The following is a 15,154-nucleotide window of genomic DNA, read 5'->3' as shown; positions in this document are numbered from 1 at the left end:
GGCGTGTAGTCGTGGCGGCCAAGACTGCTCGCATCGTGAGCGGAGTGCAAGCAGAACAATTTGCAACATAAACACTCGCCATTCGATTCGCAGGTAAGGACATCAAACCGAGTTCAAAGTAAAGACACTTCGTCCGTCCAAATTTTGTCAGTAAATTGTCGAAGTATTCGTAACGAAGTTCCCGAATTTACTGGTGCAGTGTTACGTGGCTTTATGCTTGATTACAGATTAACTACACTCCTGGAAATGGAAAAAAGAACACATTGACACCGGTGTGTCAGACCCACCATACTTGCTCCGGACACTGTGAGAGGGCTGTACAAGCAATGATCACACGCATGGCACAGCGGACACACCAGGAACCGCGGTGTTGGCCGTCGAATGGCGCTAGCTGCGCAGCATTTGTGCACCGCCGCCGTCAGTGTCAGCCAGTTTGCCGTGGCATACGGAGCTCCATCGCAGTCTTTAACACTGGTAGCATGCCGCGACAGCGTGGACGTGAACCGTATGTGCAGTTGACGGACTTTGAGCGAGGGCGTATAGTGGGCATGCGGGAGGCCGGGTGGACGTACCACCGAATTGCTCAACACGTGGGGCGTGAGGTCTCCACAGTACATCGATGTTGTCGCCAGTGGTCGGCGGAAGGTGCACGTGCCCGTCGACCTGGGACCGGACCGCAGCGACGCACGGATGCACGCCAAGACCGTAGGATCCTACGCAGTGCCGTAGGGGACAGCACCGCCACTTCCCAGCAAATTAGGGACAATGTTGCTCCTGGGGTATCGGCGAGGACCATTCGCAACCGTCTCCATGAAGCTGGGCTACGGTCCCGCACACCGTTAGGCCGTCTTCCGCTCGCGCCCCAACATCGTGCAGCCCGCCTACAGTGGTGTCGCGACAGGCGTGAATGGAGGGACGAATGGAGACGTGTCGTCTTCAGCGATGAGAGTCGCTTCTGCCTTGGTGCCAATGATGGTCGTATGCGTGTTTGGCGCCGTGCAGGTGAGCGCCACAATCAGGACTGCATACGACCGAGGCACACAGGGCCAACACCCGGCATCATGGTGTGGGGAGCGATCTCCTACACTGGCCGTACGCCACTGGTGATCGTCGAGGGGACACTGAATAGTGCACGGTACATCCAAACCGTCATCGAACCCATCGTTCTACCATTCCTAGACCGGCAAGGGAACTTGCTGTTCCAACAGGACAATGCACGTCCGCATGTATCCCGTGCCAAACGTGCTCTAGAAGGTGTAAGTCAACTACCCTGGCCAGCAAGATCTCCGGATCTGTCCCCCATTGAGCATGTTTGGGACTGGATGAAGCGTCGTCTCACGCGGTCTGCACGTCCGGCACGAACGCTGGTCCAACTGAGCCACCAGGTGGAAATGGCATGGCAAGCCGTTCCACAGGACTACATCCAGCATCTCTACGATCGTCTCCATGGGAGAATAGCAGCCTGCATTGCTGCGAAAGGTGGATATACACTGTACTAGTGCCGACATTGTGCATGCTCTGTTGCCTGTGTCTATCTGCCTGTGGTTCTGTCAGTGTGATCATGTGATGTATCTGACCCCAGGAATGTGTCAATAAAGTTTCCCCTTCCTGGGACAATGAATTCACGGTGTTCTTATTTCAATTTCCAGGAGTGTATTTTATTAGTTGATTTGTCTTCACCACGTAACGCCCGCTGCTTACGTCCTTCTTCGTTGCTGAGCGATGTATCACTTTTCGTTCTGACGTCGCAACTCTTCCTTTCCTATAGCTTTACTACTTTTCACCTATATAAATGATGATCTATTGGTTTTGTCGTTTAACAACTTTTTAATAACTGTGGAAGTATTACAGGCATTGGGTCCCACCTAATGTGTCACCCGCCTATACGTTTTACACGAGCCTTTCAAGACTCGATCGATCTGTTTACAAAGAGAAATCAGAATACCTCTTCCCTTGACGTTGTCCAACAACGACCTAGGAAGCTCGACGCCCTCGCGGCCCAGGCTCCTCCATGGCTCACGGTAGTTTGCAGCATTCGTTTTATTCCTTGCCCACTTGCCGCTGCGTCGAACTTTCGTGGTGATCGTTGGGCAACGTCTTCCACGTTATCTGCAACATAAATAAACTTTCTTCCCACAGTATCTCTGAAAACCCAAAAACAAACTTAAAGAACATAATAATAATAACCGTTCTTACAATTATTCGTATAAGTCTTGGTCGATTTAATGAGGGGTGGGACAGGCCTAAGCCTTGTGACACCACACTGCCCTCTAGGAAAGTTCTCAAATTATTCTTGGAGCCGAGAGCTGCTAAAACCCAAGGTAGAAAGCGCTGAGATAATTAGCGAGTGACGGAATATTTATTGGAAGTACAGATTTTTGAAGCGCTGAAAGAAGACATCAGTGGTTGTCGATATGCTTTGCACAAAGAGGTGCTCACCTGAGCGTCGTATGCAGCCGCAAATATTTTTCCTTGGATGTATTGACGGTCTTGACTCACAGAGGGATAAATGTATTAACAGTTATGCTGGTTACTTTTCAGAGAATAAACAATGTACTTACTTTTTTCCCATGTCTCATTTTTAATTACTTAACTGCCCCTTTTAGACAACGACTAATAACATCTCATCTTCTATATAGGCTTTCCATTCCGGTTGATTACATATCTTTTAATATTATCTCAAACGTCGAAAAAAAGTTGTTTATCCACAAATACATATCCAGCAATTCGTATATTCAAGTGATAACTTAGTAGTAGTAGTATTTAAAACAGCCATTTGAATATCGTGTGCCACAATGCAGCTCTGAATTTCTGAGTTGGGGAAATACATTTGATGTATTTACTTTTCCCCCTGAGGTGTGATACACATGTCTGAATAGTTTTCCAAATACTCCGACAGCAACGACATCACAGTACTTTCGCACTGGCGCATAAGTGCCTTTGAGAAAACATTTGTATTCATATCAAACAACAGAAGGTGTAGCTAGCTCTCTTACCATGTTAGGTGAAGTTTTCAGATTGATTCCTACAGCAATATACGAATAGACATCTGTGTTATAAAGAAATCCCCATCAATATTCGTTGTATAAACTACGTTATCAGGAGAAAGAAAACGGGCATTCTACGGATCGGAGCGTGGAATGTCAGATCCCTTAATCGGGCAGGTAGGTTAGAAAATTTAAAAAGGGAAATGGATAGGTTGAAGTTAGATATAGTGGGAATTAGTGACGTTCGGTGGCAGGAGGCAGAAGACTTTTGGTCAGGTGATCACACGGTTATAAATACAAAATCAAATAGGGATAATGCAGGAGTAGGATTAATAATGAATAAAAAATAGGAGTGAGGGTTAGCTACTACAAACAGCATAGTGAACGCATTATTGTGGCCAAGATAGACACAAAGCCCATGCCTACAACAGTAGTACAAGTTAATATGCCAACTAGCTCTGCAGATGATGAAGAAATTGATGAAATGTATGACGAGATAAAAGAAATTATTCAGGTAGTGAAGGGAGACGAAAATTTAATAGTCATGGGTGACTGGAATTCGTCAGTAGGAAAAGGGAGAGAAGGAAACATAGTAGCTGAATATGGATTGGGGGGAAGAAATGAAAGAGGAAGCCGCCTTGTAGAATTTTGCACAGAGCATAACTTAATCATAGCTAACACTTGGTTCAAGAATCATAAATGAAGGTTGTATACCTGGAAGAATCCTGGAGATACTAAAAGGTATCAGATAGATTATATATTGGTAAGACAGAGATTTAGGAACCAGGTTTTAAATTGTAAGACATTTCCAGGGGCAGATGTGGATTCTGGCCACTATCTATTGGTTATGAACTGCAGATTGAAACTGAAGAAACTGCAAAAAGGTGGGAATTTAAGGAGATGGGACCTGGATAAACTGAAAGAACCAAAGGTTGTAGTGAGTTTCAGGGCGAGCATAAGGGAACAATTGTCACAAATGGGGGAAAGAAATACAGTAGAAGAAGAATGGGTAGCTCTAAGGGATGAAGTAGTGCAGGCAGCAGACGATCAAGTAGGTAAAAAGACGAGGGCTAATAGAAATCCTTGGGTAACAGAAGAAATATTGAACTTAATTGATGAAAGGAGAAAATATAAAAATGCAGTAAATGAAGCAGGCAAAAAGGAATACAAACGTCTCAAAAATGAGATCGACAGGAAGTCCAAAATGGCTAAGCAGGGATGGCTAGAGGACAAATGTAAGGATGTAGAGGCTTGTCTCACTGGGGGTAAGATAGATACTGCCTACAGGAAAATTAGAGAGGCCTTTGGAGAGAAGAGAACCACTTGTATGAATATCAAGAGCTCAGATGGAAACCCAGTTCTAAGCAAAGAAGGGAAGGCGGAAAGGTGGAAGGAGTATATAGAGGGTTTATACAAGGGCGATGTACTTGAGGACAGTATTATGGAAATGGAAGAGGATGTAGATGAAGATGATATGGGAGATAAGATACTGCGTGAAGAGTTTGACAGAGCACTGAAAGACCTGAGTCGAAACAAGGCCCCGGGAGTAGACAACATTCCATTAGAACTACTGATGGCCTTGGGAGAGCCAGTCATGACAAAACTCTACCATCTGGTGAGCAAGAAGTATGAGACAGGCGAAATACCCACAGACTTCAAGAAGAATATAATAATTCCAATCCCAAAGAAAGCAGGTATTGACAGATGCGAAAATTACCGAACTATCAGTTTAATAAGTCACAGCTGCAAAATACTAACGCGAATTCTTTACAGACGAATGGAAAAACTGGTAGAAGCGGACCTCGGGGAAGATCAGTTTGGATTCCGTAGAAATGTTGGAACACGTCAGGCAATACTAACCTTACGACTTATCTTAGAAGAAAGATTAAGAAAAGGCAAACCTACGTTTCTAGCATTTGTAGACTTAGAGAAAGCTTTTGACAACGTTAACTGGAATACTCTCTTTCAAATTCTGAAGGTGGCAGGGGTAAAATACAGGGAGCGAAAGGCTATTTACAATTTGTACAGAAACCAGATGGCAGTTATAAGAGTCGAGGTGCATGAAAGGGAAGCAGTGGTTGGGAAAGGAGTGAGACAGGGTTGTAGCCTCTCCCCGATGTAAAGGAAACAAAAGAAAAATTCAGAGTAGGTATTAAAATTCATGGAGAAGAAGTAAAAACTTTGAGGTTCACCGATGACATCGTAATTCTGTCAGAGACAGCAAAAGACTTGGAAGAGCAGTTGAACGGAATGGACAGTGTCTTGAAAGGAGGATATAAGATGAACGTCAACAAAAGCAAAACGAGGATAATGGAATGTAGTCAAATTAAATCGGGTGATGCTGAGGGGATTAGATTAGGAAATGAGACACTTAAGGTAGTAAAGGAGTTTTGCTATTTAGGGAGCAAAATAACAGATGATGGTCGAAGTAGAGACGATATAAAATGTAGACTGGCAATGGCAAGGAAATAGTTTCTGAAGAATAGAAATTTGTTAACATCGAGTATAGATTTAAGTGTCAGGAAGTCGTTTCTGAAAGTATTTGTATGGAGTGTAGCCATGTATGGAAGTGAAACATGGACGATAAATAGTTTGGACAAGAAGAGAATAGAAGCTTTTGAAATGTGGTGCTACAGAAGAATGCTGAAGATAAGGTGGGTAGATCACGTAACTAATGAGGAGGTATTGAATAGGATTGGGGAGAAGTTTGTGGCACAACTTGACCAGAAGAAGGGATCGGTTGGTAGGACATGTTCTGAGGCATCAAGGGATCACAAATTTAGCATTGGAGGGCAGCGTGGAGGGTAAAAATCGTAGAGGGAGACCAAGAGATCAATACACTAAGCAGATTCAGAAGGATGTAGGTTGCAGTAGGTACTGGGAGATGAAGAAGCTTGCACAGGATAGAGTAGCATGGAGAGCTGCATCAAACCAGTCTCAGGACTGAAGACCACAACAACAACAACAACCACTACGTATGAGCCAAATATTAATACAAGATGTGTTAACAGAAAGCATTTCTTGGGCGTTCGTTTGAAAGAGCACATTACATTTCATTTAGCGTGTGAGGGCCACACACGTATAGATAATGCAGATCTGTGCTCGTCCTGTGTACGGTCTGTTAACCGTACGTGATAATCCTAGCATTCGGACGTAAGTTTTTTACTATGTAGATGCAATTCAGCCGCCTACAATAAACAAAGCTCATCTGCATTATAAGCGGTTTTCCCTCTTTATAATGCTGAAACTATCACAGCGGTCAGAGATTTACAATGGCGGTATTGGATTATGAAAACCAAACTAGATGTGTATTTTTTTGTATTATCATCATCGTATATGTCACACAGACTACTCCACTTTCACGGCGTACTGAACAATGAGATTAATGTAACAAGACTCATTACAGATTAAGCGGGAAGCGATGATTTGACTGAAGAATTCCGGACTCGAATCTCAAAGTATTCGAACAGTATTCGTAGGTATTCATGGTGAAGAGCTCCTTTCACCGGACTTCGTTGTGTCTCGGCTTCGCTACATCTCGCACACGTGGATGATCAGAATATACAGCCTTCTAGCGATGTGCGTTGAAGCCCGACACTCGTTAGTTAAGGAAGCATTTGCCGGCATACCCAGATAATTTCTGAGCACTGACATACTTGCAAAGGGTTTTGTTTTAGTGACTGGCGTGTCACCGGTAACATTGGCTCAAGTTGTGTTTCATGTGTATAAGGAGCAGTTAACTGAAAACATGACAAACGGGAAGAAAGTAAGTGAACTGTTTGTCCATTGAGAAGTAATCACCGTAACTGTCAATACATTTATCCGACCTTGAGACGAGAACATCATGTCCTTATGGAATTATATCGAAGGTTGCTTACAGAACCAAGATTATACCCAGGCGCGCACCTCTTCTTCTGAAGCAAATTGACGGCCACAATTCTCTTTTTTTCGGGGTTTCAAAACTACGGAAATCCATTGGGGAGAGTTTGGGACTGTATGAAGGATGTGTAATGGATTCCCAGCGAAACACCTGAAGCGAACTCATAACCGACCTTCGCAGCACGAGGGCGGACATTATCTTGTAACGGAATGATGCCGTCCATCAGAATTATGGGTTCTCAGTCTTTACGGCACTCTTCAGTTTTTGTCAAGTGTCCACGTACCGTTGCACGTTATTGTGGTGCCTTGCCTCAGAAATTCAGCGAGCAGCGGGTTGACGGACGACATCACCCTGTTGCAGGATAACGCCAGTGCACACGTTGCCGATGCTGTTTCGACTACGCTCCAATGTTTCTCTGGGAATCCCTTACAAATCCTCCTGATACCTCCTCACGCGATCCCCATAGTTTTGAAGCCCTGAAGATAGACTTTTGTGGTTGTCGATTTGCTTCGGACGGAAAGATTCACGCTTGAGTACGATCACGATTTCGTATGCAACCGCAAATATTTTTTCGATGAAGGTATTGATCGTGTTGTCTCACAGAGATAAATGTATTAACAGTTACGCTGATTACTTTTGAAAGAATAAACTTTATACTTATTTTTCCCATGTCTCGTTACAGACAATGACAAACAATATAACATGTCTTATGGTCGGAACTTAATTTTACTAATTTTTTTAGATCGAAGTTAACAATTTTATAAGCACTCCTTGCATTTATCGCACTGACTTCTTATGAGATTTTCATTCATTTGCAACTGTCTATCCGTCCAGAAACTGAAAACATGTTACAGGAACACCGTGACAGCAACTTTGATTGGTATCACAAAGACATACCACTGTCCAAATCATAAGTATATCCACAATACTTAACCAACATGTAAAGAAATATCTGTGTGACATTGAGTTACTAGAGAATACTGTAACACGTACAGAAAACGTAATTAATGCATGAATCTGCTTCCAAGCCATGATGTACAGCATGGTCGGCATTACACACAGATGGGGTAAGATATCGCCTTCGATCTTTCACAGCCCACTAGAGGGAACCTTCGTCTTTCATCAAAGATGTTTGATACTGTTTGCCAAACATTGGTTAGTCGACAGAAATGAAGATTGGATACTGCAAGAGGACAACGATCCGAAGTGCCGCATCAGGCTTGGCAGCGACTTGGAAAAGGAGAAAGATATGCAGGTGCTGGACTGGCCCTCACATTCGCTTGACAATAATCCTATTGAAAATATATGGTCTTACATCAAAAGAAAGTTGCAAGGAAAAAAGATCTTCTCATTGAAAGAGCTATCAACGCAAATTTGGGCATTTGGAGTTCTCTTCCACGTGAGTATGCAGAAACTTGGTTTCAAGAGTGCCTCGGAGATGCCAAACAATTATCGACGCTGCAGGTGAATGGACGTATAATTAATTGCAACTGCATTTACTTTCTGTACATGTATGATATATGTATATGTTTCAATTTGTTCTCAAATAAATTTTTCTACTGATCAACCCGACCACGATCTTACTTAACAGATTCCAAACACCACCACAGATTGTTTCTTATTTATATAATGTGACCCCGGTATTCATAGATACGTATGCACACGGAGAAAGTTTAGTGGACAATATAACTTTTGTGGTATAATGTTACCAGCGTCTTCGCTATGGCAATAGTTCGTACTTTGAAATTTAAGCATTAGCAATCTCATATCAACTTCCCAGTGGTACTCGAATGTACTATATCTTCTCCATGTACTTCCCATTGATTCTGAATATGGCTCTTGTTTGATACTTGTCCGTTGTGTAAGAGCTTAAAAAAATGCCATCCAGAATGAAGCGTCATAAAAGTGCTACCATGACTGAAAACATATAGTTTGATTTAGAGTTTGGTTTGAGAACAAGACGATTGGTAACGTCATGTTACAATAGGAATGAAACTCCATAGAGACTTGTATAGGGTACGTGAAGTCTGCGTAATTTGACAAAACTCTGTTGTGACTCAAGGTACAGACTCGAGTTACGAATCTCTCAATTAACGTAAACGTTATTCCAATTATGTAATACGCACACTGGCCAGTCTTTAAGACATCCCGTCCGTACAGCTTTCAGTTGTTCTGAAACAGTAGCTTTCGTTCAGTGTAATAAGTCATTTCAAATATAATTACGTAAGATTTATATAAAACCTAAACCAGTTTCATGAGTGGAACAAACAACTGAACTTCATAATACTACTATTGTCTTGGTTTTCAAAAACCTACTAAAGGTCTCTTGCAGGACAAACTTGTTCAAATCTTTCCGTAAAAATAAAAATTATTTGATAATTGTCTTTATAATACGGTCCAAATAATTTGCTAGTCCGATCCTAGATACTGAGTTTCACAAAATATATTACTCTAAAGCAGATTTTCCTGTAGACGAATGGTATGCTTCTCACCGATGCGTCCAGAGGTTCTCACTTCACCTGTGTTTATGACTTAAAGGTTCTAACAAGTGTATATTCCGCTATAAGTCTTGAGAGGTTTATTTGTGATTTTGAACGGTCAGCTACAACAGTAATTTCAAAGTGACAGTAACTATTTTCGAGAGTACACTGCAGTCTTCTGAGATATGGAGTTCTTCGTCGATTTTGTACACGGCTTTGGAATGGATAACCATAGGTATTTGATTGATGGATAACTATTTCGACAGTACGTTTTAATATTATGATGCTATTCGTAACTAAGCGATATGTAATTTCTGTTTTATCCTGCGTATAAGGACGATGTATCCACAGGCATTGTGCACTGGACAATGAGCAGTCGCTCGAAACTAGCTAGCAATGCTAAATAAACAAAACTAGTTACATTAACAGCCTGGTGGAAATATTGTCGTTCTTCACTGGGGGACAGTCTCTGTAGATTAAGACCTAGGAGGGTATGACGAGCTCCAAAAATAATTTGTGATATTATTACACGCTATCTGTGAAATCATTCTACCATTTGTCACTTGTAGCTAAACCACTGCTGAAGATGTTTAACTATCTACTTTTGACAGTGGATGTGCCTAAATCTTTATCTCGTAACCGTTAAGAAGCAACATGTGTTGCGAAGACTTGTTTCGATACCAAAATCACTGCAAAAGTAAAGTTTGCGATTGCTTACAAAGCCCCAAAAGCATAAATTACCTAATCACCATAAAGGCTTTTGAAAACTGAGCCAAACAAATCGTAAGACGGGACAAAAATAAATAAAAATTTATGTAAGCTCACTCATGTGTTCGGAAATGTAATATGAGCAATTCTAGAACGTAAACAAACATTCCTGTCATTGTGCAGCTGTCAGATTTAAAAGTCCCACTGTTGTTTCATCTTGCACCAATAACAACTAACCTACTGCACTGTGATTGGTCGGAGTCAGAAAGCTAATGGCAGATGCCACACCTTGCACACGTTTTACGAAACATAGAATTTAAATACGTAAAATTTTCTGACTTACTGAACACACATATCGCACCCCGGCAATAGCAGTGACGTAACGCAAAAATGCCTACTTGAGGGAAATCGACTTAAAGAATTCTATAAACCTCATATCGAAATAGTATAAACGGACTTTAAATTTCAAGTAATTGATTTTGGCTGTAAATTCCATTATAGTCTATACAATAGTAACGTGGACATGTAGCCCTGTTCTCGTCGAATGTGAGGCGTTATCAGCTGATCGTTTATTAATTCGTTGATTTGTATCATTTTCCATGAATTTTTAAAAACTACTCTTCATTTAATACGTTTTCCATATATAAGGTAAAATAGTCCCCCATTCGGATCTCCGGGCGGGGACTACTCAGGAGGACGTCGTTATCAGGAAAAAGAAAACTGGCATTCTACGGATCGGAGCGTGGAATGTCAGATCCCTTAATCGGGCAGGTAGGTTAGAAAATTTAAAAAGGGAAATGGATAGGTTAAAGTTAGATATAGTGGGAATTAGTGAAGTTCGGTGGCAGGAGGAACAAGACATTTGGTCAGGTGAATACAGGGTTATAAATACAAAATCAAATAGGGGTAATGCAGGAGTAGGTTTAATAATGAATAAAAAATAAGAGTGCGGGTTAGCTACTACAAACAGCATAGTGAACGCATTATTGTGGCCAAGATAGACACAAAGCCCATGCCTACTACAGTAGTACAAGTTTATATGCCAACTAGCTCTGCAGATGATGAAGAAATTGATGAAATGTATGACGAGATAAAAGAAATTATTCAGGTAGTGAAGGGAGACGAAAATTTAATAGTCATGGGTGACTGGAATTCGTCAGTAGGAAGAGGGAGAGAAGGAAACATAGTAGGTGAATATGGATTGGGGGGAAGAAATGAAAGAGGAAGCCGCCTTGTAGAATTTTGCACAGAGCATAACTTAATCATAGCTAACACTTGGTTCAAGAATCATAAATGAAGGTTGTATACCTGGAAGAATCCTGGAGATACTAAAAGGTATCAGATAGATTATATAATAGTAAGACAGAGATTTAGGAACCAGGTTTTAAATTGTAAGACATTTCCAGGGGCAGATGTGGATTCTGACCACAATCTATTGGTTATGAACTGCAGATTGAAACTGAAGAAACTGCAAAAAGGTGTGAATTTAAGGAGATGGGACCTGGATAAACTGAAAGAACCAGAGGTTGTAGAGAGTTTCAGAGAGAGCATAAGGGAACAATTGACAGGAATGGGGGAAAGAAATACAGCAGAAGAAGAATGGGTAGCTCTGAGGGATGAAGTAGTGAAGGCAGCAGAGGATCAAGTAGGTAAAAAGACGAGGGCTAATAGAAATCCTTGGGTAACAGCAGAAATATTGAATTTAATTGATGAAAGGAGAAAATATAAAAATGCAGTAAATGAAGCAGGAGAAAAGGAATACAAACGTCTCAAAAATGAGATCGACAGGAAGTGCAAAATGGCTAAGCAGGGATGGCTACAGGACAAATGTAAGGATGTAGAGGCTTGTCTCACTAGGGGTAAGATAGATACTGCCTACAGGAAAATTAAAGAGACCTTGGGAGAAAAGAGAACCACTTGTATGAATATCAAGAGCTCAGATGGCAACCCAGTTCTAAGCAAAGAAGGGAAGGCAGAAAGGTGGAAGGAGTATATAGAGGGTTTATACAAGGGCGATGTACTTGAGGACAATATTATGGAAATGGAAGAGGATGAAGATGAAATGGGAGATAAGATACTGCGTGAAGAGTTTGACAGAGCACTGAAAGACCTGAGTCGAAACAAGGCCCCGGGAGTAGACAACATTCCATTTGAACTACTGATGGCCTTGGGAGAGCCAGTCATGACAAAACTCTACCATCTGGTGAGCAAGATGTATGAGACAGGCGAAATACCCACAGACTTCAAGAAGAATATAATAATTCCAATACCAAAGAAAGCAGGTGTTGACAGATGTGAAAATTACCGATCCATCAGTTTAATAAGTCACAACTGCAAAATACTAACGCGAATTCTTTACAGACGAATGGAAAAACTGGTAGAAGCGGACCTCGGGGAAGATCAGTTTGGATTCCGTAGAAATGTTGGAACACGTGAGGCAGTACTAACCTTACGACTTATCTTAGAAGAAAGATTAAGAAAAGGCAAACCTACGTTTCTAGCATTTGTAGACTGAGAGAAAGCTTTTGACAACGTTAACTGGAATACTCTCTTTCAAATTCTGAAGGTGGCAGGGGTAAAATACAGGGAGCGAAAGGCTATTTACAATTTGTACAGAAACCAGATGGCAGTTATAAGAGTCGAGGGGCATGAAAGGGAAGCAGTGGTGGGGAAAGGAGTGAGACAGGGTTGTAGCCTCTCCTCGATGTTATTCAATCTGTATATTGAGCAAGCAGTAAACAAAAGAAAAATTCGGAGTAGGTATTAAAATTCATGGAGAAGAAATAAAAACTTTGAGGTTCGCCGATGACATTGTAATTCTGTCAGAGACAGCAAAGGACTTGGAAGATCAGTTGAATGGAATGGACAGTGTCTTGAAAGGAGGATATAAGATGAACATCAACAAAAGCAAAACGAGGATAATGGAATGTAGTCAAATTAAATCGGGTGATGCTGAGGGGATTAGATTAGGAAATGAGACACTTAAAGTAGTAAAGGACTTTTGCTATTTAGGGAGTAAAATAACTGATGATGGAAATGAAACATGGACGATAAATAGTTTGGACAAGAAGAGAATAGAAACTTTGGAAATGTGGTGCTACAGAAGAATGCTGAAGATAAGGTGGGTAGATCACGTAACTAATGAGGAGGTATTGAATAGGATTGGGGAGAAGAGAAGTTTGTGGCACAACTTGACTAGAAGAAGGGATCGGTTGGTAGGACATGTTTTGAGGCATCAAGGGATCACAAATTTAGCATTGGAGGGCAGCGTGGAGGGTAAAAATCGTAGAGGGAGACCAAGAGATGAATACACTAAGCAGATTGAGAAGGATGTAGGTTGCAGTAGGTACTGGGAGATGAAGAAGCTTGCACAGGATAGAGTAGCATGGAGAGCTGCATCAAACCAGTCTCAGGACTGAAGACCACAACAACAACAATAAGGTGAAATTGTTGTATTAGAAAAATACAAAATGCAAAACTGTAATTTATGAGAATTAATGCAACTACATAAGAAACATTAATTAGGCACATGAATTGGGTACAATTTAAGGAGTTCAATTTACTAAAACATAGAATTATAAGTGGGCCTATATAATGTATGCATACTTTTTGCCGAAAATACGTATTTAATACGAACATTTTTCATAGCAGAAGGTCCACTTTTTCCTTATAAGCCTGTAATACACGAAATTTCGTAACATTAACAACAGATGTAAACGTCAAAAGCTAATAATTAATAATATTAACAATTACATTGAGCTTAACTTACACATCAAAAGTTTCATAACTCAGAATGTGTCGCTCCTCCCGAATGACCCAAGGACACCTGCTAGTAACAACGCTGAAGTCATACTGTTCTTTACAGTGGCGCGACAACGAAACTGACACACCTTGCACACATTTTAGGAAACATGTAAAGTGGACAAATTGCGAGATAGAAGTGTGACGTTTTCGGTGCACCTTAGGGAATTTCATATGTATTTTTTAGTGGGAAAAACTAAAAACTGTCGTTTTCTGATTTGTGTCACTTTCCTTTCCAGGGTGCGATAAGCCGAAGCATACCTTTATAAGACACATAGAGACAGAAGCAATAACAAAAGCCAAATAGACAAAGGTGTGGAACAGTGGTGGTAGGGAAGTAATACTGCGAACAGTGAAAATATGAATTTTTGAAATAGTCACCATACAGCTACATCTATAAAAAAACATATATTCCATCGAGTCAATAAAATTTACATTAGAAATTATTTAGACTGCTTTCAGAGTCTTAATGTTAGAGCTTCATGGCAATGCTAAATTTTGAAATGGCTCATGTGTGAATGATGGATGACGTTGGGCAATGACGTCAGCAGTTAGGTAGTTGCGGCAGCGAAATTGTGCTGATCCGTCAGTGTTAAAATACAGCTATTATAATCTCTTGATGTATGTATAATCCATTTTGGAGTGACAAAACTCCTCTGACGACTGTGATGGATTAGGCTGGTCAGAAGCAACTAATGTTACAATTTAATGAAGTTCGTATATGCATCATTCCCACTACACGGTGTAGTTATAATGTCAAGTACAGAGTTTTCTAAAATGTCCAAATTTCACGACGACTTTCACGTCTTAAAACTGAAGTTCGTCAGTTTTTGCCACAAAAGTCTCGTGTGCAAACTTACAGTCTGACGAATTTTCACATCTGAACATTTTTAAGTATGTGTACAAGCACCTTTAGGTCGTAACGTTCGCCAAGTCGCACTAGGCTGCAAATGAAGAACATAAAACACGTCATATTTTACAACACAGGTAACATTGGAGAGATTCTGCCCACCAAGCAACAATCACAAGTTACACGCCGATGTATTGTGTGGTGTCACCGCCAGACACCACACTTGCTAGGTGGTAGCTTTAAATCGGCCGCGGTCCATTAGTACATGTCGGACCCGCGTGTCGCCACTGACAGTGATCGCAGACCGAGCGCCACCACACGGCAGGTCTCGAGAGACGAACTAGCACTCGCCCCAGTTGTACGGACGACTTAGCTAGCGATGCACACTGAGGAAGCCTCGCTCATTTGCAGAGCAGATAGTTAGAATAGCCTTCAGCTAAGTCAATGG

Source organism: Schistocerca nitens, chromosome 5 (genome assembly GCF_023898315.1).
Source record: "Schistocerca nitens isolate TAMUIC-IGC-003100 chromosome 5, iqSchNite1.1, whole genome shotgun sequence".
NCBI lineage: Eukaryota > Metazoa > Arthropoda > Insecta > Orthoptera > Acrididae > Schistocerca > Schistocerca nitens.
Note: the sequence above shows the minus strand (reverse complement) of the source record.